Genomic DNA, 27,311 nt, shown 5'->3' on the forward strand with positions numbered 1-27,311 from the left:
AACAATTACATCCTCCCATAAGCTGGTGTATATGAAAGCTATGATGCTGGTAGAATGTGAACTTTATTTCAGTTTCCCATCCTCTCACACAAACAGCAGCTTGATTAACTCTGGTGCACCTGAAGAGATAAAAAGACGAATGCAGGAAAAATTTTTATTAAATCAGAGATGAACTTTTCTCCTGCAAGAGAAACTCGAGTACAGAAGAGGAAACTGTGACAGAGATGGGAAAGCAAAATAAAGTGAGACAAATATGTTTAAAAAAAAATCAGACTAATCTTTAATATTGAATCTAAAGTGATCAGAGTTTTAAGTTTCAGTGATCTCAGTTCATTTGTATTGGTTGAAGTAGCAGAAGTCAAACTCCCCATGATGAGATATTCAGTCCTGGGATCTGATCTCATGAAAAGTAGCTTTACATTTTAGAAGTGACAAATCGCCAATGCAAACACTCGCATGAAACAGCTCTGCTCAGTGCATTACTGCATTACAACACAGCCAGAGATATTACAAGAAATAAGGTCGTGTCAATAAATTACTGAATGACACAGAGAGCAGACATTAAATGTGGGATTTGTTTTTCACAGTTCCCTCCATCTTAAATCCAAACTGAAGGTCGACTTGTTTTATTTATGGCACCACCTCATCATTAAGACAAAATAAAGAACAAAGCAATAGCTGATCTCTTTTATGCCACAAATCTACAGCACAGAGCAGGCAGCAGATAGAGAGTAAAGCCTCTTATGGACCGAGAGAGCAGAAGGACACAGAAGGAGGGGAAATGGACAGACCAGGACCAAACACACAACAGGCTAAAAAGCCACAAGCCTGTTAGCGTGTGAGCCAGACGGGAGAGCGATGGAAACAAAGCTTTTGGTGTGAATCACAGGCTCAGGGAAGCAGCTCCAATAAAATCTGTTAGATTAAACAGTCAACACTCTACTTAATTCAGTCCACAAAATAAAATAAAAAGCTGACATCTGGGTTTTACCTTTGTAAAAGAAAAAAAAACAAACTGTCTCTCAATTTCTTTTTTGTGTGATTGGGACAAACTGCAGTGTGTAGCCCTCTCCCAAAACTCCACCACTGTGTTCTGTGTGGACAAATTACAGGTTTATGAGATTTGCAAATCTTTGCATTGTGTTTTTATTTTAAAATAGATATATCCTCAAAAAGATATACAGGAAACATAATCCCTACAGACTGCACCTTCAATTTGCAGAGAAATTACTTCGCAAACGCTGACAAAGCTCTCAGGTAACAGCATGAAGGCAATATTATACTGAAAGCCGCTCTTTCAACATGAGCCAGCAACAAGCACTGAATAAATGTTACACAAACTGATGAAGTTTTTCTGGAAGATAAAATAAATCTGTGGCTTGAAAAAATTAAAAAAAACAAGTTAAAATGATTTTTGTTCTGGTAGAAAAAAAATTCTTACTGTTCAAAATGTTACATTGGAGTAAAAAACCAGCCACACACACACACACACACACACACACACACACACACACACACACACACACACACAACAGTAGTTCACTGGAGTGCATTTGCTGTGGCATACATGTAATAAGCTAATAGAAGGTGATAACATTAATTTCTGTCCAGAACTTTGTTAAATTTGACAGATGTGAGAGTTTGACTGCGATGAAAAGTCTTCACTAGCAGATTCTCAGGGGTTCAGTAGAAAATGTTGTAACTGAGTACATTCAGGTGGTCAGCTGATATCCTGAACCTGGACTTGACCATCTGAAGCAACCTCACATCATAACACTCCCACAGGCTTGTACAATGAGCACTAACTGGGCGTGATGGGTGCATCACTTCATCCAGCTCTCTTCTTAGCTGATGTAGCTACAGGGTCAGTCTGGACTCAGACCTCCTGACCTTTATCCATCGCTCCAGAGCTAAATCTTTATTCTCACTTGCAAACTGAGGTCTTTTTTCCAATTATTTTTGCAGGTAAATGTTTTTCTTAAGGCTACACAGATGTTTAGTCTTTAGTTGAATTTGACTTCAGCAAAGACTTAATGTCCAGTTGTGAAAACTGAAGACTTTTTTCCAGACACATTACTTCCTCAGATTATTGTTCATCACTGTTCTAACACATATTAACAATGTGTTGGATAGTTATTAACCACGTTTTAATCTCAGCCATATCCTTAGTTCTTCTCACTGACAAAGGCGAGCTTTTCAGGTGCGGTTTGTCTGTCTAACAGACACCTGTGTAGCAGCACATGGATGCCTTGAGTCTTAACACAGCCTTTGGCCGGAGCAGCAGCAGCTCTGGTGTTCCTGAGAGTTTCAAACATGGCTGCAGGTCAGCCGTGTTACAGAAGTGCTCGGAGTCCGATACAGACACGAGAGGCGAGTAAACAGACTTAAAGTGGAACAACATGCTTTGAGTTGTATATACCAGCGAATGGCACAAATAAAGCTTAAGCTGTAAGGCTTCTTGTGTGGGCAGCAGGGTCAATTAGGTGAGTTTGCTCTGTCAGATATTTGTGAGATGAACGGGTGCAAAACACTGAATCACTTTCTCTGCAGACATATGGTTAAATTCCCCGTACAGCATGCTGTCGTGGTCTTCATACATGTTCTAATAATACGCTGTGTCTCTGTGGAGTCTGACTACAACAAACACATTCCTGTAATTTGATGCTGGATCAGAAAGAAACACTTTGTATAGATGTGACAAAATATCGACACGCAATCTTTGTCCTAGTTTCAAAGAATGCCTGCCAGATTTTTAGATTTTTTTTTTTCAAAAAAATTGAAGAAACCTAAAAGTAAAAAAAAAAAGAAAGTACATTTTACCACAAAGATACTTAAACTAAGTAGTACTATGGATGTTTTCCCACCTGCAGTGTTTAGTCCGTTTAAATTGAACTCTGGTCCATTTTCCCCCTTGGTGTGGTTGATGTGTGCAGATATGAACACAGTAATCAGTAATCGGGGGAGACCCAAAGGACCGCACCGGGACCCTTTGGAGGAGGCGCTTCATTTATGGTGTGAATGTGATCCGACCTCAATCTGAACCAACTACCAGGTGTTACAAGTTTCAGCTAAAAAAATGTCCCGTAGCTACGTGAGCTTTATATTCTCAATGCAGGAAGGAACTACAGATGAGCAAAGCTCTGTCCAACCAACAGCTAGCTGTTATATTAGCGACCTTTAGCAGGATAATTTAAAAAAGAGCCAGACTAGCACTCTGTCAGAGCAAACGTTAGAGACTAAACCGAGGACTGATAAAACACACTCCTTCAATCCAATTTGGTTCAAAAGAAAAACATGGTAAGTGTTGCCAAAAGTCACTATTCCACCTAATGGCGCTCATACTTCTGTCTGCACTTTCACTTACTCCTGCCCGTTACATTGATCCATGTTTGTGATTTAACCGAGGAGGTAATTTATATTTGGATTCACTGCACAAGTATCTGAATGTTACTGGTCGTTGTCCCACCAGGCTTTCAATGCCACTGCTGGTCCGAGAGAATGACAGCAGGGAAAACACAAGTCAGGGAGAGGCGGAGTTAGCAGTGTCGGAAATTTCAAAGATGGCGTTGTGCTTTTGGATCGATAGTTTAATCTTTAAGAAAAGAAATGAGTAGCCAAGTGTATTTAATCAGATGTTTAAAAACTTGTGCAGCCCACCCAAATGTAGGCTATGGTAACAGTTGCTGTTGTAATGCAGTGTATCGCCACATGGTGGCGCCTCTTGTCTCATGACTGGTAGGTCACGCCCTTTTTGTTCTTCTTCACTGTGTACCGTCTCTGTAATGGATTCTTCCTTATGTACACAGACTAGTGTGCTCTCAAGTAATGTGTAGTAGAGCTGGCACTTTTATTTTTTGATATTTAACATAAATGAGTATCCACCTGCACACCTCCGCGGCTGGCTTCATCTCCACCGCACGTTACACTATGTGAGTTCTGGTGAAAGTGAGACGTGAGCTCAATACATTATCAGCAGCTGTCAGGGCGCCAACCATAAAAGCATCTTCTCCTGGTTGGAGAGCTCACGACTTTTACCTCTTTGTTTCCCATAATTTCACCTCTCTGCTCTCAGAAATTATGCATTTTGCTACAATAGCTGCATCAGTATATATGTATATATATGTATATATATATCTATATATAGATATATAGATATATATACACATGTTAAAGTATAAATCTTCAGAGTGTCTAACACGATCTCTCAGAGTAAAGTTCAAATTCTGAAAAGTAAATGTTGAAAAGGAGAAATGTGCAGATCTGGTATTTATTTGCATAAGTTTCCATCACATGCAGTTACAGACAGCAGCTAAATAAACAGCAATTTTCTCAGCATTGACCAAATAAATAGAAATGAATAAATCGGGAGCAAAAGTTAAGGAGGAAGGAAAATTGGTCTGAGAGGAGAGCGTTGAATAACCAAAGCTGTCAGTCTGGCTCACCTTGGCATTTGGCTTCCTCGTTGAGAACCCTCGGTACCATCCTGAAAGGAAACACAAACAGCAGTGACTAAGACTGATGAACAAACACGGAGATCGTGAAGAGTGAAAAGTGGCCATGACTCAGCAGCCTGAGGGAACGTGCAGAGCGACTTTGACTTCAGCATTTTCCAACAAAGGGATCTTTGTTCAAAGAAATTCTGTCTTACAGGAACTGTTTTAATGGAAATATACAGTTAACTAAAAATGAAGTTAATGGTAAAACTTGAAATTCCACCATTAACAGCAATATGGTTCTCAGCACTACAGCATAACACACATGGTTTGATACGAACTTATTACATAGTAGTAATAAGTAGTTGCTGCCCATAACATGGGTCTATAAGCCCATCCAAACGTTTCACACAAAAACAACAAAAGACATTAGCCTGGAGTTTATGCACAATTTAAGAAAAGCAAGATTCAAATCTTGTAGTTTGATTCTGCAGGTTTAGCATGGATGAAAATGATTGTGCAGACTTTAATCATATTAAAAATCTCAAGTCCTCATTCAGTCAAAACAGTTTTTAGAAGTCAGGTTTGTTATTCAGCTGCCATCTTGGCAGTACCTATGGGCCATCATCTAGGCAGTTATTTTAAAGCCATATAGAGACACATAACATTAACTTCACTGGTACTGGGGCATTAACTGCATGGACAGCATAATCAGTTGCAAAATAACTGAAAAATATGTGAAAAACTTTGTTAAATTTACCCCAACCCTCCCCTACCCGATGTTATACTGTCCTATGGCTTCATTCATGGTTCAGTACAGAGTGTCTATATGATCATCCCACCAGAGCAAAGGCCATGCAGCACATAGAGAGTATAGATGTACCTGCAGCACATTTAAACCTCTGTAGTACAAACGTAATAACACGACTGGCTTTTTTGGGGGGAAAAGTCTTTCCACAGATTTCTGTTCAGAACATTTTGAGTGTCTTTGATTTAGTGTCATGTTGCTTTATAAAGAACAGTAGCCATGGACACAAATGTTCAGTCAGGGTACGACTGAAAGTCTTTAGCTGATGTGTGCACGCTTCAGCTGATGCTTCTGAATGCTGACAGTCAGTCAGAGACTGACAGACAGACCCTGCTGTGAAGGACAGATGTGGTTCACTGCTCTCAGCAGTGTGTGTGTGGATGTGTGTCCTGTGGAGTCTTTGAAAGGACTTTTATGAGAATTTGAAAGTTCTGACAATAAAGTCGAATATCTGCTGAATAAATCTATTATATACACAAAACCTGTTCACACTGAACGACTTTTACCCCCGAAGGCCTCGAGTCATTAGTGGTAACTGTTGATGTCGTCAATGAACTTAAGCCTGTGTGAATGTGCTCGGATCATAACTTCTAAAATAAAAATTCCACTGCAAAGTAATTAACATGATGCACCCTATGATAACATCAGAACCATACAGTATCTCTGCGATTTCAGCCTTTTTGTCTGCATTGTCCCGCAATGAAAATTGCAAATGCTGGCTGGGCGATTACGCGACAACATTTGGTGCAAAAGGCTTTTGCTGCTGTACTGGATGGAAATCGCATGTGGAGAATAGAACAGAACAGAATAGAATAGAATAGAATAGAACAGAATAGAATAGAATAATCCTTTAATTGTCCCAAAAGGGGAAATTTCTGATGTAGAGGATGGCATTTAATTGTAAGTTCCACATTAACTTATTTACGTCAGGTTTCCCCAACCCTTATAAACATAATGTACTGTTTATAAGATTGAAACCTGCAGTCAGCTGAGACTGAAGAAGTCACTTGGATGAGTGACGAAACGTTTCTCCCACAAAACGCTACGTCCAGATGAACAGATTCAACTTTTGGGGAACTTTATAAAAAACTTTTTTCAAGTACTTCAAACTTGAAATTTTAACACGAGTCTCCTGGGACTGTCTCACTTTTGAAGCCAGCATTAAGTGACTATGTTTTTTCTGCACTGGAGTCGAGAGTTCGGTCTATTTCTGTCCGTGATCTGGTTCAGAGACCGGTTTAACACTTCTTCTCTTAACACTGTATGACCTACAGGACAGTACATGCCCGCATGTGTGACAGTGATGGACCCCTTTCTTCTTCAGGGCTCAGAGCACACCGCCGTTCTTTCCACATGGACGGACATTCATCAGATGCTTCTGTGGAGCAGAAAGCTGCCATGAAAGTTGACTCTACTTGGAGCAAAATCTTGACAGCTGAAAATTGCTGGTATCCAGGGACTAAATATGTGCAGGAGAAGCACCCAGACATCCTCTCAGTCAGTGGGGACATCATTTGTCTCCAGCCAAGTGGAAATAAAAATGATTGTGTCTCTGGCCATTGGAAATGTGAGGGTTGGGTGGCGACTCTCTGTCGGTGACAGAGTGAACCAAAAGAAACATTTATTTACATCAAAATGATGCACATTATTACTCTGACCTTCTTAGACTACCAAATGCTCACAGTTAGGAAGGCAATTCATTATGCATTCATCAGAGCAGACATCACCTGAATCGCCACCATGTCTCTGACACAAACACTTTTAACTACAGTTCAGAAAATAAAGGAGAAATTTCCTGTAAGACTACGAAATAACAGAACCTCATCATGAAACCCTCACAGTGAAATATTAGCACTTATTGATTAAATACCGAGGAAAATGTTCCAGTGCTGTCCAGCACATCAGACCCTTCATCACATCTCCTTGTAAAATCATGAGATCCATTTCTCTGCAGCTTCCCATCATCTGATCTGAATATGGAGGAGGGCTTAATTGGCTGAGTAATTAATAACCAATCAAGATTCATTTATCATCCTCGTTATGATGGCTGTGTTTACTCCCCAACCTCTCATCTATATGGTAATCAGTCATGGGCTGGGCCAGCAGCGCCTCGGCCCATTCGTAAGAGCTGACGTGATGTGTGTGTGTGTGTGTGTGTGTGTGTGTGTGTGTGTGTGTGTGTGTGTGTGTGAGACAGACAGAGAGTAAATTTACCACATCTGTAGGAAATAAGAAAGAGGTTTGAGTGAAAGGGGAAACATTTGGATGAATTACAGCGGTGGCAGCAGCGTCTACAGAGCCGGTGTTTATCTGTGGCACATGGGTGCACACGCAGGTGCATATACAGTAATTTGAAATTATTACACAGCATACTCTGAAGAAGAGCAATCGTCTCGCCTCTAAACAGCTCACAAAGTGGTCGTTAGAATAATCATTTTGCACCGTTACCAAAATAATTACCAATAAAATTCACTGTAAAACATTTCGGGAAGAACTCGAGGAGCCACTTTTGTCGAGTTAATGCATGTTCAGTCTGCACTCATTATCAAAACTGCATTACGCGGTGGATGCAGGTTTCCGTCAAGCTACAAAATCAGTCAAATATGAATGTTAAATGTTGCTGTAACCCTATAGAGCACATCTCGAGGTAGTTAATGAAAAAGAAGCTGCCTCTTGATGCAGTAATAGCACCCATGAGGCTGTTTTTCTTTGTAATTTTGACAGGGATCCAATAGAAGTGCGAGCTGCAGCTGAGCCACCAATCCACTCTGTGGGAACACAGCCTCCTCAGTTTATACAACCCTGGCGCTATCCCACCCAGCAAAACCTCGTTGAAAAGACGACTTCAGCAGATTTCTGAACGCTGAGATTTGGCTAGTACGTAAAAGGAATAAAGGGAATCTACTGAGGTCGTTTTACATGAAAAGGAATCTTTCTCCAAACCTCTGCTTTATAATTTGTGGATGACATTATGTGGCCCACAGTAACAAACAGTTAAAGTAGAAACTTTTGGTTGGTATTACTACTCGTGTGGTTTAATGTATTACAGTTAAAACCTTTAAATTAGAAAAAGAGAAAAACTCTAATCACTCTAACCAATTTAACCAACGGGGTTTGTTGTCCCACCTTTAACTGTTTCCTGTTTGGTTACGCTCAAAAGGCTGCTTAGACCTACACCTGCTACAGTTGTATCTCCGGCATAAGAGGAACACTGTTGGTGTGGAAGCAGAGCAGTGGGTGAAACGTCTGTTCTGTTAGCTGCTAGATCTGGAGACCTGAAGCTGTTCTGTGATTACGCAGTTCTTTGCACTGATCAGGCTTTTTGAGTTGGAGATCAGAGTCCACAGAGCACTTCAGGTTTCCACAAACCTTCTGTAAATCCACAGGAGAATGATCTTCCATTGCAATGGATGGTGTCGATTGGTAGGCCCACAAAACCAGGAAGTTGATTTCAGTTATCTGATAAAAAAAAGTCCTAATCCCTCATCCTGCGAGTCTTACCCAGTAGATAACGCAGGGTTCTGGAGCCGATGTGGATGAGGTGACTCGCCCAGTACTCACTACCTCCAAATCATCCAGGTGTCTTTCCTGCTAACCCTGATAAGAAGTAACCTGAATAGCCTTCCAGATCAAACTTATCAGCTCCACCTGTAGTTCTCCTACTAATCGTGGCACTTGTTAATTCTGGGATGGTTTTAGCCTGGACAGCAGGCTCCAAGGAAAGACCACAGTGAACGTCCACAATTTAGACTTTAATTGCAAAAAATGTTATTAAAGCAATTTAGTAAGAGCAAAATCAAGTAGTAAAAAGAGTAAAACTTGAAATTTTGAATCAAATCAAACTACTCTGAGCATGTTTTCATCATTTCTGTGGTTGTGTCTTCTTTGTGCTCACCCATTCTCTTTGACCCCACTGTTCTTAAAGTCTTCTGAACCTGGTCACCTTTTAATGTTTTTGTTACATATGGTTACAGTTACAGTACTCATATTTTTTTAAAGGGCTTTTAAAAAAATACTTTTCACCTTTTACTATGAACCTTTATGTCTAAAGTCATTCAAAAGACTTTAGACATAAAGGAAAATTGTTTTTGAAACCTCTGCCCGGCTAAACAGATTTAACCTGGTAGAAACCAGCACTACAACAAATTTGTCTACAAGATACTTTTTCTTGACAGGTTGTTACTGTGACGGTTCTTCATCTCTACTCCAACTCCACTGCCCTTTCTGTAGCCGGTGATGGTAGTCGCTGTCTGGATCCTTATGTAAGATATAATTTATTTTGGACTTTTAAAGGACCCACAGCATCCCTGTCATGAGCCCGCATTTTGAAAAAGATCTGAAAACAGCATCCAAATGTTAGAGGTGATTAGAGCTTCTGCAGCAGCGCGGCTGCTCTTCTGTGGTTCTAACATTCAGTTTTTCAGTTCAGTTTCATTTATACAGCGCTAAATCACAACAACCATCACCTCAGTGCGCTTTATATTGTAAGGTAGACCCTACAATAATACATACAGAGAAAAACCCAACAATCATATGACCCCCTATGAGCAAGCACTTTGGCGACAGTGGGAAGGAAACAGGAAGAAACCTCCAGCAGAACCAGGTTTCTTCCTGCTGGTCTCACATTGTCTTTGTAAGGCTGTTTTAATACTTTCTGTGTTTATATGTTATTATTTTGGATTTATTGGCAACAGAAAACTTTGTCTTTACAGACCTTTCCATTTTTCCATTTAAATGCTCAACCATCTGATAAGTGCTGCACAACCAGTGGAAATCAGGTAATTTTTAAAGTTTCCCACTAAAAATCAAGTGTTGGTTTTTTTTTAAATGTACATCTTATTTCATACAACACATATTAATGCTTGCCTGGCTCACCCATACAGACTGTCACCACCTCATTGTATTTACAATGATATCAGTGGTCACCCTGTAGGGACCCTAATGTCTTTCTAAGGCTGTAGTCTTGGCCTTGCAGTGAAAGAAGCCACTCCTCAGTGTGTTTTGGATTTTCTCCAAAGTGCTCAGAAAACAAGATGGTTTTCTGGAAAATTCTTCATTTCACTTGTGTTGAGCCCTGTCTTTGTCTTTGCTCCAGCTCTTTAACCAGGTCACTTTTTGCCTCACCTACAAAAACCCCACAGACTGCCTCCCCGTCCCCGGGTGTTACATCCTGGTGTCACATCTATCTGCGTCTCACTGTGTGTCTCTGCGAGTTTATTCTTTGACCATCTTTACATCCTCTTTTATTTTGAAGGTTAATTTCAAATGTGGCAAACTGCTGCCTTTTTTCCTTTCCTTGCCTTATTACCTTGGTTGAGTTCGCTCATGCTGTAACATCGTTCTCACCGGTGTTTGTGTTTAGTTTGGGTTTGTCTTCCTCGCGTTGTCTGTTGTTGTTTAATTTTGCTCCTGTTTCTGGGTTAGATTCTGGCTCCTTACTTCTGGTTTACTCTGTCTTTTTGTATTTGGGTTCCTGTGATGGTTTTCCTGCCAGCTCAGTGGAGTGCTGAGACTAAACCTAAATGTTCTATCAGTACAGTCTGAAGGGATTTACTGCAGCCTTACAGCAGTGAGTGACATTGAGAGAGAAAATAAAACTGCCATATTTTGATGTATAAATCACAATGTGGATATTTTCTCATGGAAAAAGACTTTTGGTTCATTGACTTTGTTTCCTAACGTTTAGTCTGCCTCTAACTGCTCTGATAGGCGAGGTCAGATACAACCATCGACATAATAACCAATCAAAGCCGAGCTTCCCTCCAGCCAATACCTGTTAAAAACCCCATTTTGCTAGATTTGGACTTTTTAACCACCACATTTTATACACAGAATGACTCGTCTTCCTCAAACGAGTGTCACACTATAACATCAGGTTATCTTCATGCTTAGCTGGTTTTTGCTGACAGCTGCTCTCTCCACAGTGCCAGAAGTTTGCTTCAAAAAAAGAGAAATCTTACAGCTGAAGAGCCTCTCCAAACTAATTAGCACTTAGCTGACTATGGGCGCTTCAGCAATGCTGACAGTATTGAGAATAAAATCACATACCTTAAATGGCTGCTGGCCCTCTAATCGAACTCTAATGCTTTCTCAAGTGCTGTGACTGTAATCTGTGTTTTAGGAGTGGACTTTGAGGATTGGACTCCAACAGTTCAGCTGCCACTTTCATGGCTTTGTCCATATATCCCCTGAGTTTCTGTCTTGGGGGGTCTACTGTGATGAAGGCAATTTTAGCCGAGACTTCGAGTGTTTGTCACTCTAAATGTTAGACTAGTGCATCTTCTAACAAATGTAGGTCCTGCTGTAGCAGCCCTTTGTTTAGAGGGTATTTTCTACAAATCCATTTACATGTTCAGTTAATGACCGAAGCTGCAAAGCGAGTTCTTGAAATTTCCTCGGGGATCTTGGACAAAAGTTAGCCCTGGTTTGCCCTGATAATCGCTGCGTGCTACAGGGGAAGCTGTGATGCCAGCCTCTCCAACGAGGGCTCGGATAATAACTCGTGTCCCTCGCCAGCAGGATTGCATTTCATAACCCGATCAAATTAGACGCTGACTGGATGCCAAGGAATTAGCTCAGCCTTGAATATGAGACTGCCTGGTCAATATGCATAGATGACAAGAGAGAAGAAGTGTATATAAGAGAAACCAGAGGAGTGCAAAGGAAGGATGCTCGAGTTCAGAGGAAGTGGGAGGAAAATGAAGACAAGTGCAGATTGTAGCTCCTCACAACAAGGCGGGTGAGGAAGGCAGGAAAGCAGCACAAAGTGAACCCATCAACAGAATATTTCCTTCTCTGTCTTCTTTCTCTCCTCCTCTGGACATCTTCCCCTCGGGGTAAAGAGAGGCCTAATCAGCCCCTGGCACTAGATCGATGCTAGCGTCCTCCCCAGCTGTGGCTAATGGAGCACATACTCACTCATTATCTGCAAAAGACAACATTTTCTGGCTTCACACACATCCTGGCTTGAGTTGTTAATTTCTGTGAGTCAAACTAGAAATAACAATGGGAGAAACAGCAGCTAATAACTTGGGCTCTCATCCAGGCCCGCACGAGGCTATTACAGGCTATTTACACTCATTATTTGAGAGAACTATGAATGCAGCAATGAGTGCCACTTTGTTTTTACTGTGCACATTTGTGGCGACACAGCCACCGCTGCTGCCGCAGCATTAATGTGAAGGCTTTTCTGTGTGGTGGCCTCATAAAAATCTGGAGGGAAATGGACCGTGATTCGCTGAAGCAAACAGCAGACTGCACCACTGCAGCTCTGGATGCTGCTTTTTTAACCAAAAACTAGTGGGAAAAATGACAAGACTGTTCTCTTTTCAGATAACAGGGACTAAAAGGAGGGCTGCATGAAGAATATTTAGAAAGGAGTGGACTCCAGTTTTTTACAAAATTTAGGGAAATAAGATGGAGAGAGGGGGCTCTAAATCCTACAAATTAAGTTTCATTCTCTAGTTAAGTACCAGTGAAAACAGTAGCTTAAACACAAACACCCACTAAGGTTATTTACACTGTTAAAGATGTTCAGTTGCAGTGAATGATCGATATGCTTCGGTATAAAGATAATAACTGGAACAGACTTTGAGTTGTTCTCAAAACTTTAACAGTGGTGAGTTGCTTGAAATGCTTTGAGCAACCTGAGTTCAGTTTCAGTTTCAGTTTTATTTCTATAGCACATTTAAAAGACCAAGGTACATCACAAAAGTGCCACATTGCAGGATTACAACAATAGAAGAACGAAGAAAATGCAGTTATCATTACAGAATAGTTACAGGTAAGTAGCGTGGCACAAGCGCAGACCGGGTAGAAGTAAAAATCGAATTTGTTTCGAAGGCTAGCTTAAACAGGTGGGTTTTAAACGTGATTTGAACGATTGAATGGATTCTGACGCATGGATATCAATCGGCAGGCTATTCCAAAGTTTAGGTGCAGCAATCGCACCCCGATCCCCCCTAGTCTTCCGTCGGGACATTGGTTGCACTAAGAGCCATTGATTAGAGGATGTAAGTGCTCTCTTGGGGGTATAAAGGTTAAGGAGGTTGATTAAGTGGCTGGGCGCCAAGTTATTTAAATTTTTAAGTGTACAAAAGGATTTTAAAAACGATACGGGATTTGATGGGGAGCCAGTGAAGGTTGGCTGAGACAGGTGTAATGTGATCATGTCTTCTAGTGCCGCTTAAAAGACGTGCTGCGGCACTTTGGACTAGTTGCAGGCGTTGGATGAGGGAAAGTTGGAGGCCTAGATAAAGAGAATTGCAATAGTCCAATCTCAAAGTAATGAGATGAGTAATGAATGAGCTTTTCTAGGTCTGTATGTCGTATAAAGGGCTTTGCCTTGGAAATTTGGCGTAGTTGGCCTAAAAATCTGTCTATAAGAAGAACTTTGTCCACATCACACATACATCTGACTTTTTCTTCCTCTTTATTGCAGTTTTTTAGGTAATAAATATAACACTGTCGCTTTTGCACAATAATCTAGTAGAAGATGATTTCATGTGTTATCTTTATTGGCTGGAACTAGAACTAAAACTGAGTCGAATTGAACTGGTTATCATAACCAGAAGATTTTAAATAGTTTGTTTTTTGCATGATTCACTTGTTAGCAGCTATATTCATATAATACTGATTACTGTAACAGCATAGACTTATGCTTAAGGATGTAGAGTATACTGGGAACATGATACAGACACTGCGAGGATCAAGAACGTAAAAACACAACAGGCTCTCATCCCAACGAGCAACATACTGATGAATGTGACAAATCGTTGGTTTGTTGGTTTGTTACGCGCTGGGAATGAAAAACATTGCTCAGATCTGGATTTGTTATACTTGTTGTTGTCTGTCTTGTGTGGTTTAATAATTTATTTAATCACCTAACAAACCTGACATCCCAAAAACAACTTTGCACTTCAGTTTTAAACCTGTGAACATAACTCTACTGGAAATCCTTCAGCTTAAACACACTTAGAGTGTGTGAGAGGTTCAGTACAAAGATCACAGATGACTTACAGCAGTCATACCAGAGCTGTTTCATGACATTAATTCATGTTATTCACATTCACAACTATTGCAGTCTGACTCAAACGTCTTAAGGATGTTCAGTTTGTCAGCCCAGAGGTTTCAACCTTGTATTATATGTTTTAAATTAGACTGTAATATATGAGTTCATGCAGTCTTGTATGAAATGAGATTCTACAACTTTGTTGCAGGGAACAGGACATAAATTGATAACTTATTATGTAATATCTACCTGAGTGATGACATACATGTTAGATTAGAGTTATGACTTCCTGCGCTGGCTGCTGTGCTGCGGTTTCTCTTCTCACAGTTTCTATTCTGTATGCATGCAAACGCCTTTGAAGAGAAGAGCAAGATGCAAAGAAAACGCTCGCTCTGGGGGATATTTACCATGTTTACTGATGCTTACAGTCGTAACGATGATCAATGACATTACTGCTGCATCAAACATCCGCCCCCGCAGCATCTCATGAAGCTATCAATCAGGTAGAAGCCTTACCTTCGCATTTCTCCAGGATCTGAACAGTCTCCCCCACCTCCAGAGCCAAACCCTGAGTCACTGAGCCTCGGAAGTTGCAGATGACTGTGGAGAGAATGAGAGAGACGGGAAAAGATGAGATCCTAGGAATGATAAAAGCTGCAGACGCTCTGACATTTGTCGAACATGCACACAATACAAGAAAAAGGTTACGGCATGAAAGATTGGCGTCTGAATTTTTGGACGGCAACAACTTATTTTCATCACTGATCAAAGGACGTTATCAAAGCACATAAATACAAAGTAATGCCCTCGTCTGCTTTCATCACCGCGTGTCTGTCCCATGACAACAGGGTGACGTTAGACATTAGAGCTTGACTGAGCACATCCAGACCGTGCTGTACCAGCCACTGTTGATGTTCATATTCCTCATGACTGCTCCAGTACACCCAGTAAACAACAGACCTCACAGCTCATCCTGCTGATGCAGTCAGTGCAAGTGGCTCTGTTACAGGCCTGAAATGTTCAATTGATCATCGGGAAATCTAATCGTGCAGGTTAAAGTCTCACTGGCGTCTTAATTCATGAGTAAACTGGCTTAGAGGGCAGCAGACATTATTATGAATGTAACTTTTGTTAATGCACAAATGCAGCTGTAATTCTAAAAGAAGCGAGCACAGTCTCCAGATCATGAGGTCAAAACAGGTACAGTTCAAATCAATTTCAATGCAACTCTAAGAGCGACAGCTTTGACCACGAGGCAAATCAGTACTGTCCTCTTGTCTGTGTAGGTGTTCAGACAGAAGGCCACAGGTGTGTCTGTTCTGAACGCAGAACAAGACGAGATCTTAAAACTCTGTCTTTGTCTATTTAACTGTCTGCTTTCATAAAGGCTCCTTGTTTTTAAAGACTGTACATCTTTCCCATTGAGTCTGTGGTGAACTGACCTTGAAGACAACAACAGCTTTAAGACCAAGTCGTGCTCACGCCGGACAATCATGCTTTCTGTCACCAATCCCACTCTTAGTCTCTAAATTTAGTCCTTGGGTGTTTATGCAGCTGTTCCTCTGATAGTTTACAAATCAAAATGAATCCCCCGTGTCATCTGTGCATGCCGTCTGCAGGGCTCACTGCAGGGCTCAGGCTTCACACTTAGCTGCATATGTTATTTTGTTCCTGATGTTGTTAAATTATGACTTTTTAAGAAAAAGAATCACAAAATATCAAAATGATGGAAAACATGTAAAAGCTGTCAAAAGTTGCAGATATGGTAATAATGTTCCCAACCATATAACTTATTCATGTCACAGCAGGGTTGAGAGCTATTGCCGCCTCGGAGCAAACACATAAAAAAAGACACAGTGAAAACTGAATTTTTACACACAGCTGAATTAACACAGCGCCACATCTGCAATTCAAATTTCAGCAAATCTTTAAAAAGGTCGCAAGAAAACTAGATAACACCTGTAAAAAGACCACGAGAGAGGAGTCCAAGGCATTAGTCATTTCTGCTAATGCCCACAAATCTTTGGCACTTTGAAGTAATGCTGTTCTAGTCAAACCTGGGTGCAGGGAGGAGGTCGGTTAGTAATGATCACTTGTCTGTCTGTTGTGTTTCCCAAAGACACAATACAATACCTTGTATTATTGGTAGGTGGAGATATGGAAATGTATTTTAAAGGCTTTTCTTCTTTGCCACACTTTGAGACAAACAGCTGATAAATCAGGTGCTCGCCAAAAAGCTGCCGCCACTCTGCAGCCTCGGCGAATTACAGCGTAGCGGCTCATGAACGAGTTCTGCACCTGTCCTAGGTTCTGTGTGAGAGACTCTCCAGCGAGCAGTGGATCAACAGGACAGAGGGACGACTATTACCAGTTCAAGATGGCAGAGTCAGAGTAAAAGGACTGGTTCTTATATATCGCTTTTCTACTCTATCTGAGCACTCAAAGTGCTCTACACAACTCGCTCATTCACTCTTCTGAGTTTTTAGTGCTATCTAACTAACATTCACACTACGATGGATGCATTGGAGAGCAACCTCCAGTCTGCATGCCCAAGGACTGGCATGCAGATTGGAGCAGACTAAGATCGAACCACCAACCTTCCGGTTAGTAGGTGACCTGCTCTACCACCTGAGCTACAGCCACCCCAAAGTGTGGCTGATTTGGAGGACTGACCACTCTGACCAGCAATCTGCTCGCCGTTTAACAGTGACTGAACTAAGATACTAAGAATTTAGAGGCTTGTCCACCACCAATTTAAATAAGTGCCTTGAGGTGGATGTTGCATCATATACTTGAGAGGCCACACACATATAGTCTGTATGTGAGATACACTGTGATGACAGGAAAATACATACTTGAACTACAAGTACCCTTTAAAGAATATACTTATACTTTTTTTCTCACTTACGTTGGATGACGTAACCATTTTAGAAGATAACCTGAAGGAAATGCTTAAAAAAATCAGCTAGTGTGCACACAGCAAACTAGTTTGAGCTGCCGACTGCAGTCTGATACTGTGGCAGCGAGGACACACACCTCACACCTCCGGGCGACGGGACTGTTGCATCTGTCTCTGCCTGGCTTTGTCTCTGTGTTGCTGTCACCATCTGTCTCTGTATCATCAGCGACACTCTCGCTCTCTGTCGTTGTCTCTGCCGTCGCTGTCACTCTCTCTGTCTCCACTATTAGCAGCAATCAGTTGGGATTGTCACTGTTTTGGATTGTGTCACCGACAGTCTCAACTCTCTCTCTCGAGCCCTTCATCCCCGTGTGTCTCTCTTTGTTGGCTGTGACTTTCAGAGTCAGTCCATCATTGTCCCTGGCATCATCAGCCATCAGAGACCCTGTCATGCTCTCACAGTCTTGCTCTCTTGCCCTGACCAAGTGTAAAATGCAACCAACCACTGCTCAATTACCTAACGTACCTTTAATGACCCACAAACCTCCAGTTGTCATGTTTCAAGTAGTGAGAATTGGAGTCTGACTGTGTTAAACAAAAATCAAGTCAACGTGGAAATTCAAAAAACACCGAAGCACGGTGAAGAGCGTCCCAGGAGACGTAGCTATCGCCCTCCGAGGTCGAAGCAGCGACCGGTCTTTGGTCTCTCGACACAGATGGCTGCCATTGTTCCCATGCTACACACTCTCTTTGTAAATAGCTTGTTAGCTTTGATGGATCCTGTTCTTGACCTCATCTTCTCTGAACGCTGTTCGAGCATGACTCCATCCTCCTCCTCCTCCCACCAGTTATCCAAACGTATGTGTAATCGTGATCAGAGGACTTTTCTCTGGCTCACGACTGCAGATTATAAAGACCTGGCTCACCAAAGAGAACAGCATGTGTCTCAGTTACTGTAATGTACACAGGAGAGCTCATTAACGTCAGTTAATCAGTCTGTCTCATTTTATTACCCGTTTAGTAAAGCATGCAAATTTAGTGCTGATTATAATAATTTAATAAAGATTAAACTTTCTGGAAATATATTTAATAATAATTCATCTTATTTATCAGGATAAGACTCATAGTGAACGCTTCAGTACAACCGCAGCACTGAAAGTGTTTGCAAGCTGTTTGAAATGTAACTAAAAACATAGAATGGAATGATCTAGAAAGGTGCACATGAATAGAATAGAATAGAATAGAATAGAATAGAATATTTGCACAAGTACAGGTAACGAAATGCAGTTTGCATCCATCCAGAAAGTGCTTAGCAGTAATATAGATATATTACAAAAATGGGTCTATTTTAGGTATGTTACAATGTACACGGTATGAAGGTATGTTATGAATATGCTATAACTATAAGTATGTACAGGCTACGAACAGGATATAAATATGAAAACTATACAGAAATATGAACTATACAAGTTATAAACAGTTGTATAGTTCATATTTCTATATTAAATGCTTAAAATGAAAATATGTACAGGTTTAAGGAGAAAAAAGGCTTATTTTGAATTTGATGGCAGCAACATGTCAAAAAAGTTAGACAGGACTTCTTTTAACAATAGTTCATCAACGTCTGGGACCCGAGCAGAGCAGCTGCGGGACTTTTGGGAGAAGAACGCCGTCCCATTCTTATCCGTCCTCGGTCTTCTTTGTCCTGTTATTTGCTTCATGATGCTCAAAATGCTCTCAGTTCATGAAAGGTCTGCAGGCAGGCCGGTTCAGAATCCATGCATTATGTGAAACATGAAGACCTTCCCTGACAAACACTGTTCAATGACTCTAAAACCGGCATATGCCTCAGCACTGATGAGTCTTTCCAGATATGACAGCTGCTGATGCTTCCCCCACACATGAGAGATTCTTTGGAACTGAGAGCTGATAATAAGCCTGATGGTCGATGTCTTCTTTAGTGCTGAAGATGTCCATGTTGTTGCCCCAATCGCAACTTTCTTGAGACACGTGGCAGCCATTAAATCAAAATGAGCTCATATTTTTCATAGCATATTAATTTGTCTCGATTTAAACGTGTGTTTTCTGTGTTTCTGTGTGGACAAAATGTCAGTTTATGGGGTTTACAAATCATTGAATACCATATTTATTTTTCAGTTTATATAACGTCAAAACATTCTGGGTGGGGCTTGTAGACAACATAAAACTTGGTAGGAAACACATGACGGTTCAGTTCACACTGCAAACAGTGGATTTCATGCACGATGCATCTTGTATTCGCAGTACTCCGCGTACCCTGCAATCGGAAATAGAAAACTTGATGGAAAAGACTGTGGATGGGAATTATGATGGATGAGAAAACCCAGAGAGTCGGTATTAATGAAAGTGCTTTATATACCGATTAAGTTTATTTTATCCAGTCAGACCGCCAGGTCGATCTGGAACATCCAATAATCCCTGGAAGACTTGGATTTGGTTATTATATAAAATATCTCTCCTAATAAAGAATCAGATGTTTTTCAGTGGTTCCATCCATCTGTTCTTTAGATGCCACAGGGTGTTAACCACTCGACCACGGCACAACTCAAACAGGAACAGCAATGTTCTCATTAAACAAACTTTATGCAAATTAAAAAATTCTGAAAAAACAGTAAGTTAGGGACAAATATCCCCAAATAAAGGTGGAACTGAAACTCTTGGAGCTGCTGGTGAACCGTGCTGGTGAGACGTCCTTCTGATTTTTTTTTTCCTTTCTGTGCCTCTGGGGAAGCTGTCACAAAGCTAAGAGCTCTCCAGAGAAGACAAGAGGCAGAGGAGAGAAGATGAGGAGAGGCACACACACTCACAGGGATTAGCATTGCTCTATCTGGCTCGTATTGGCATTTAGTTTATCCAGCGGATTGGGTCAATAGTCTGACAAATGACTCGCATCTGTTAAGCCAGTCACACCACTTAGCCTGTGGCCTTTCCACGTCTGTGTGTGTGTTTGTGTATGAATGAGATTGTGAGGATGAAGAAAGTCCCAAAAAACAAATGATGGAAACAAAGCTGCGTGTGCAGGAAACTGTGTGTTTGTGCACACGCCACTCCTCAGATGGTTTAGTGAACAGGATAATTCAATTTGGAGTGTGACTGCAGAAGCTTTGGTTCAATATTTAATTGCTGCTCAAGAATTCCACCAAAATCCAAACTGATCCAGACATATGACACAAATTTCACCGCTGAATAATTTAAAGAAGGAACTTTCTTCTCATCACTAGAACAAAGGTTGTACATTTGAAGAAAACATATTTGGCACAAGCTTTTAAGTAAAGGAGCTCAGAGTGCCGTGTTCCTGTGCCACACTGAAGATTCATCACTAACTACAAAAAGAGCTCAAACAGGATAAAAGAAATCAACAAACTGCACTTCAGTGCTCAAGATGGAAAATGCAGCAAACTTGTTCAAACGCATCTCCTATCATCTTTTATTAAGTGCAGCATGTGTTCAGATCCAAATGCAGAGAAAACACTTTGAAACAGTTGAATTTCAACGCCCACAAGTAGAAATATATAAGAAAGATTCAATTAAAAAAAAAACTTGCATATATAGGACATGAGAGGGTTTTTTAGCAGTTAAAGCTAATCTGTAGGGTCTCAATTAGGGGTATCTTTTCTTTGCCACCCCCCTCTTTGAGATTTTAAAGCAGAGATCAGTAATGATTACAGCTGCTATATAAATCCATTCAATTCTATTTTGTTTATATATAACGCCACAACAACAACCGTCGTCTCAAGGTGCTTTATATTGTAAGGTAGAGACAGTAATACAGAGAAAACCCAACAATCATATGACTCAATGTGAACAAGCACTTTGGTGACAGCGGGAAGGAAAAACTCTCTTTCAACAGGAAGAAACTTCAGCCTGAGATGAATAATAACAAAGGATTAAATGCAGATTATTAATTATTATCTTAATAATGAAATGTTGCTGTAATTCATTACAAAAACATTTTCCATACATGATCGTTTTTATTAGGTACACATGTTCAGTAGCTGAATATTTAGATTTATACTCCACTAAAGCGGATCTATTATGTGTTTCCTTATTTTCTGTCATATCTACTGCTACAGTGGCCATATGGGGGTCAGTGTATGTACAAGTATTCCCTTAAAACTGTGGACCTCAGGAACACAGGAGTGATAAAGTGGTTTTATACAGTCTACATGTGTCTGCAGTTTTGTTCTCGTCTGTTTTTAGCTTGGTATAAAGTGAAGTAGTGCTACAAACCTCGGCTGTGTGAGCTCCACACACCTGATGTTTACACGTTTTGGCCATCAGATGAAGGTTGGATCAAACGCTGTGCAGTACAGTAAATCCAATTAAGTTGCAGTTTCTCACCGTTTCAAACTGCTGCTGTTTTTGAAACTGCACACATGGAACATATAGACTGTAGATAAAAGATGAACATAAAGGATTTGATTCAGCCTCTGGTCTGTGAAGTCATGCTGCTCAGCGTTGAGATGATTCTGGCTTTGCTTAGCACTGCAATTATTTTGCAATTTCATTGTTTTGCTAATTACATACAGCACGAAGTTTTTTAATATAAGGAAGTGAAACTCTCGAGATGTAATATCTGTTTAGTGAGAGTGTTCTTGGGGAAGATGGTCAACATTACCTGAGCGCGTCTGTGGATGGTGGGAGAAACGACAGAACACTCGTGCAGAGATTATGCAACCTCATCACATAAAGGTCCTCTGAGCCCTGTGAGCTAACAGCACGAACGACTGAGCCAATCAACTGCATGGAGGCCGCTACAGGTATTATAAAAAGCTCATACCTCAGGTGATCATTCCCTTTTTTTATACGAGACCTTGATTGCTTAATCAGGACATGGATCACTTTCACAACATACTGCTTACATAGAATTCATTATTACATTCACATTTCTCGACTCCATGTTTTTTCTTTCGAGTCAGTTATTCCCTCAGAGGCCGGTCACACGTCTGTCAACATGCCGGGAAAAATTGGAAATTGGTGTGAAAAACACATTTTTCAAGGAAGTGTTTCTTTGCCACCTTTTAAACATTCACCAAAGCAGCTCTGATTTTAAATGATCTCATCACACAGGTGTTGTGACGGCCTCCAGACATTTTCAGGAGCGCTTGCTTTTCTTTTTAGCCATTTCTCCTTCAGTTCAGAAAAATAGTGGCTCCACAGAGTAGCTGGTTACAAATTTGCCCGATAAACTCCTCTCTCAAGGAGGAGAGACAAGTTCCCCGGGGGTGGTGTTAGTCCAGGCGTTTGGCATAGAAACGTAAAGCTAACAGCTTGAGAAAAAGGTAACAGCTGAAAGAAGCTTTCCACACTTTACAATATGTATACAAAGAAAATGTATTACATCAATAGACAAGAAATAAAAAGTAGAAAGATTAAAGATCAACATGTCAAAAATAGAATTCTATTTAATGAAATAATTTTGAGAAAGCTCTCAATCAATGTAAAAAGAAGGCATAACTTTAAAACTCGCCTTGTTTGGAGCAATTTTCCTGAGATTTCAGGATTTTAAAAGATGAGCTTAGAGCAGTGTTTGATAAAGTTTAAAGTGGGATCCTCTCATTAGCTGATCTGTCTTTTAACAGATACAGCTGTTGAAACCCGCTGAGTTTAAAATATAAAAAGAAAACCAAGCTGCAGGATCTTGTTGAAACTTTTCAGAAAGATCAAGGCCTAAATATGTAACTGCACACAGCGAGGCTGAGGCCTGCAGGAGCTTCTGTAACTGGGAAATTCAAAGATTTTTATCTGTGGAACTACCCAGAAAACATGCCCACACAGCCCCACAGTGGGTAGACCTGGGTGAACTAAGTGAGCTGGGCAAACTCACACTTTTCCCATGTTGGCCCCGAGTGGATGTTCCCATACAGGGACCACAGCTGTTTTGCCCTTTGGAGCCCATAGACAGAAATCCCATGAGGGCCCCATGTAGGCTGGTCCATGTGGGGCCTGTAGACATTTTTGCCCTTTTGAGCCACTAACAGGGAATCCTTTGGGGTCCCTGCAGTGGGCACTGTCTGCAGCCCGACACAGGCCCCAAGTGGGCACATATACTGGGATTAAACCACATTAATAACAATATGCAGCATGTGCCCCAGTGGACTTTCCTTTCACTGTAAACAGTCGAATGCAAATAATGTTGTATTCTGCATCTGGATCCTCCACAAATGCATCACACATTTACACATCGGTGCATTCAGTTCACAAATATGAAAGATAAACAATGTGAAGATGTTGGGTACCTCGTTCATTGACCCAGTGTTTTGTGTTTTTGGTTCTTTGAATTAGTTTATTTCATTATATTCTAACTTTCGTTGTCTAATGGGTTATGGGATTGTTCTAAGTTTAGGTTCTCTGTGTGGTTCATGTTAGAGTCTTCTGGTTTCTGTCTGTGATCCATAGTTACTGTCTCCCCTGTCTGCTGTCGCCCTGTCTAGTCCGTGCCTCTGTGTTATGTTTCCTGTTTTACTTTGAAAGTCCATGTCTCATGTTAATGTATCTGGTTTTGCTCCCCTTGTCTCGTTAGCTCTGATTTGTCCCAGCTGTGTTTCCCTCCTGTCTCCCATTCCCTGATTCCTCCCTCTGTGTATTTAAGCCCTGTGTTTTCTTTGGTCTGTGTTGTGATCTACCCTTGTGGTTGTCCTCAACTTTACACTGTGTGCCAGCCAGTTAGTTTAGTTAGGCTGGGTCTCAGCAATAAAGCTGTTTTTGGAATGCACTTTTCGCCTCCTGGAGTCTGCACATTGGGTCCTCCTCTCCTGCTGCACACACCACATGACAGAATACTCTCAAGTGTGACCCGATCCACAGGGAGACGGTGTGTGTGCAAGCAAAAGAGAAAAACAGGGATCTTCAGAGAGAGGGCAATTTTAAAGTAAAAGGGCAAATTTCTAAAGATGTTGCTGCCAAAAAGTTTGCATGTGGAAAGAAACGAGACAAATATCTTTATATTGCAATATTATTTTATATGGTTAGCATGCTGGAAACCAAAGACCCAATGTACGTGTGTGTGTGTGTGTGTGTGTGTGTGTGTGTCACCATGCCTCGCATAAGATCTAACCCCAATTAAAACATGAAATTTATTTAACATCCTGTAAGCAGTCAGCATCGTGTGTGTGTGTGTGTGTGTGTGTAGGGTGTGTGTGTGTGTGTGTGTGTGTGTGTGTCACCATGACCCAGAAAGAATAATAATTGTAATATCTCAGCTGCCGCCATTGTTGACAAGACATGAATTCTAGTTTCTTCTTCTTCAGGGTTTAACATGGCATCCTTGTCCATGAAGTGCTGCCATCTTCTGTTTCAGTCCGTTATTACACTCTTAAATACTACTACTTATTCCCGCGTCTTTTGGGATCTTACAAAGCTTCAAACGACGCGTCGACTATTAAATTGTGTGTGTTTGTGTGTCGTGTGTGTGTGTGTGTGTGTGTGTGTGTGTGTGTGTGTGTGTGTGTGTGTGTGTGTGTGCTGGTGTCGAGGATGGTGTCTGTATGGTTGATGATGCTGGAATAAATGTAAAGAGACTGAGAGCCTAACATAGCGATGACAGAATCGTGCTGGTTTGTTGCATGTGTTCCTGTATTATTTAATCATATGCATGTGCAGCGACTGTGTGTCTGCCCTGCATGCATGCATGCATGGATGCATGCGTGTGAGGCCAATTTCCTGTAAGTTTTTAGCAAGCTAAAGCAAGCTGAAATGTAAGACAGAAGCAGCGAACAAAGTGTTAGGGGGTGATGTAGGAAACAGCTTGAAAAAAACCGGAGCACATAAAAGTCTTCCTCAGCAGCAGCAGTGGCAGCAAACAGAAGTAGGCCGACAGTAGTGACTGTGACAGTACACACCAACCCACATACAGCTGAGCTAAACTGTACTGCACAGATGGGACACGGATCTCAGTATGTCTTGTTGAGCCTGGAGATCTGCTCTCTGCTATTAATAGGCTAAACAGGAAAACTACTCAGATGCACTTTACCCTCAGCCCTCCCCGACTGATCTACTACACACGTCTCTATAACCAACGGTTCGGGTGGTTGGCACCGAGCAGCGCCCAGGAGAGGGACTGTGTTATGAATACAAATCAGGAGCGCACACACTCAGGGGTTCAAGAGTTTTAGTCAAACAGCAATACGACTGAAGCAGTGTACGAGGTTTTCCTCACACAATCAATTTGAACTTTAGAGCGATTTGTTTTGGTTTGTTAGTGTTTGAGATGCACAACACAAATGCAGTGTTGTGCATCTCAAATCCACAGACTGAGACAAACAGCTTCATCAACCTTTTTCACACATAAACTCCAGACAGGAACTTTTCTGTGGTGACAAAAATGTCGACCACAGTCAGGTGTGGCTTTTACCTGAAGGTTTCAAATTCAGTTCTCTTCAGTTTTGTTTATATAGCGCAAACTCAAAAGAGCAGCTCAAAACACTTTGTATCGCAAGCTAAACATCCATCAAGATTAGAAAGAAACCGCAACAAGTGCTTGGCAACAGTGGGGACAAGAAACTCCTTCCTTTAAACAGGAAGAAACCTTCAGCATAACTGTAACCAGTTGTGTGTGAGAGGAAAGGGAAGAGAGCTGAGTGAGGCGGGATGTAAGGGGTGTGATGACCGTCTGTGCCAGAATTTACACAAAGTGGTTTTTCCTTTTGCACAATTTATTAGCATCTTCCAATAAACTGAGTGTTTCTAAATGTGACACAAGATGAGATTCAGTCTTATTACTCACATTTTCAAGGCTCTGTGATGATCTCACAAACTCATCTTTTGTAAGGAAGTAAGAAAAGTTTCCTTTACTAGCAAAAAAAGCTGCAGCCTGTCGATGCTCCCGAGGCGGAGGCCTGGTTTCTGGATGCCAATCAAATGAATCAAATAACAACTAGCTTGACTTTTAAGCTGGTGCATTTTCTTCACCGTTTAGCCCATTCAGAGTTGTTGGAAGTATTAATGGAGTCATTTGTTATTTTGGCAGCCCCATGCAGCTGGGACATTCTGTGATTTATGCTATGGATACAGTAAGCCAAGAAAAATGATGACTGCACAAACCTACAGCCAATTTTCTAGAACGTTTATTAAGTGGAAGGTTTTTGAGTTGAGAATAAAAAGATTCAGTGTTTATGCATTAAGGGCGCCCATGAGTTATTTACACTGTTTGGAAAAATGGCGAGCTGAAGAGAAGGAGGCACGTTTAAAATTTAAAATGTCAGCGTGTCACTGCAATTATTCCTCTGAAGATGAAGCCAAAGGGTTAACTGGATGAAGCCGCAGGCAGAGCTCAAACACCTACACACATTTATCTTCTAACAGAAGTCATTATCACACTTATGATGAAAGTTTAATCGAGGTAATGGCTTATAGGAAACAGCCTTTAATCAAGCCATTAAGAGCCTTCAGGGAGCGAAGTCTGGCGATAGTGGAAGGACGTCGTTATCGGGGCTTTCAAATTTTGGTGTAAGTGATTAGAGAAGTAGACTAGAGTCTAAGTGCTGAAATCAAATGTCTTTTCTCAGGTCCCACACACAGCGAGGGAACATCACGTGACCTTTTAACGACCTCTTTAGACACTTAGGTGTGTACATGTGCTCTATGATATAATCATAGCCTGCTTTTATACCACTTCTGAAATGGAAAACGGCGTGCCTCTACTTAATGATGCCCAATATAACCTCGAGGTTAATTCCAGACACAGAACTAATTGCTTTCATTTTCTTTCTCCCTGCAGATGATTTCTTGATTATCTACAGAACAGCAAAAATAATAAATAAATCAATAAATAAGAATAAATAAATAAAATTAAAAATCTTCAAAATCAAGTTTATTTAACGTCTCTCATTAAACTGAAACCTATTATTATATCAAAAATCAAATATGCTTTAAAATAAGAGGGAGTTGATGTGATTGCAACCAACACACACACACACACACACACACACACACACACACACACACACACACACACAGAGACACACACACACACGGAAAGCATTTCAAGGAGCTAAGCTCCAAAATAAAACAGGAAGTGAACTGAAAGAAGGACAAACCAGGAAGAGAAAAACTTCAGATTATAACAGAACCAGGAAGTAACTACAAAGCTTCTGAGACTTTCAATGGTTCTTTACGCATAAA

General features: G+C 41.0%; 1 pseudogene; it reads right to left on the minus strand.

Moving 5' to 3' along the window:
- LOC116317057 overlaps window positions 1-27,311 on the minus strand; it is a 243,643-nt pseudogene that overhangs the window by 147,298 nt on the left and 69,034 nt on the right.

Source organism: Oreochromis aureus, linkage group 5 (genome assembly GCF_013358895.1).
Source record: "Oreochromis aureus strain Israel breed Guangdong linkage group 5, ZZ_aureus, whole genome shotgun sequence".
Lineage (NCBI taxonomy): Eukaryota > Metazoa > Chordata > Actinopteri > Cichliformes > Cichlidae > Oreochromis > Oreochromis aureus.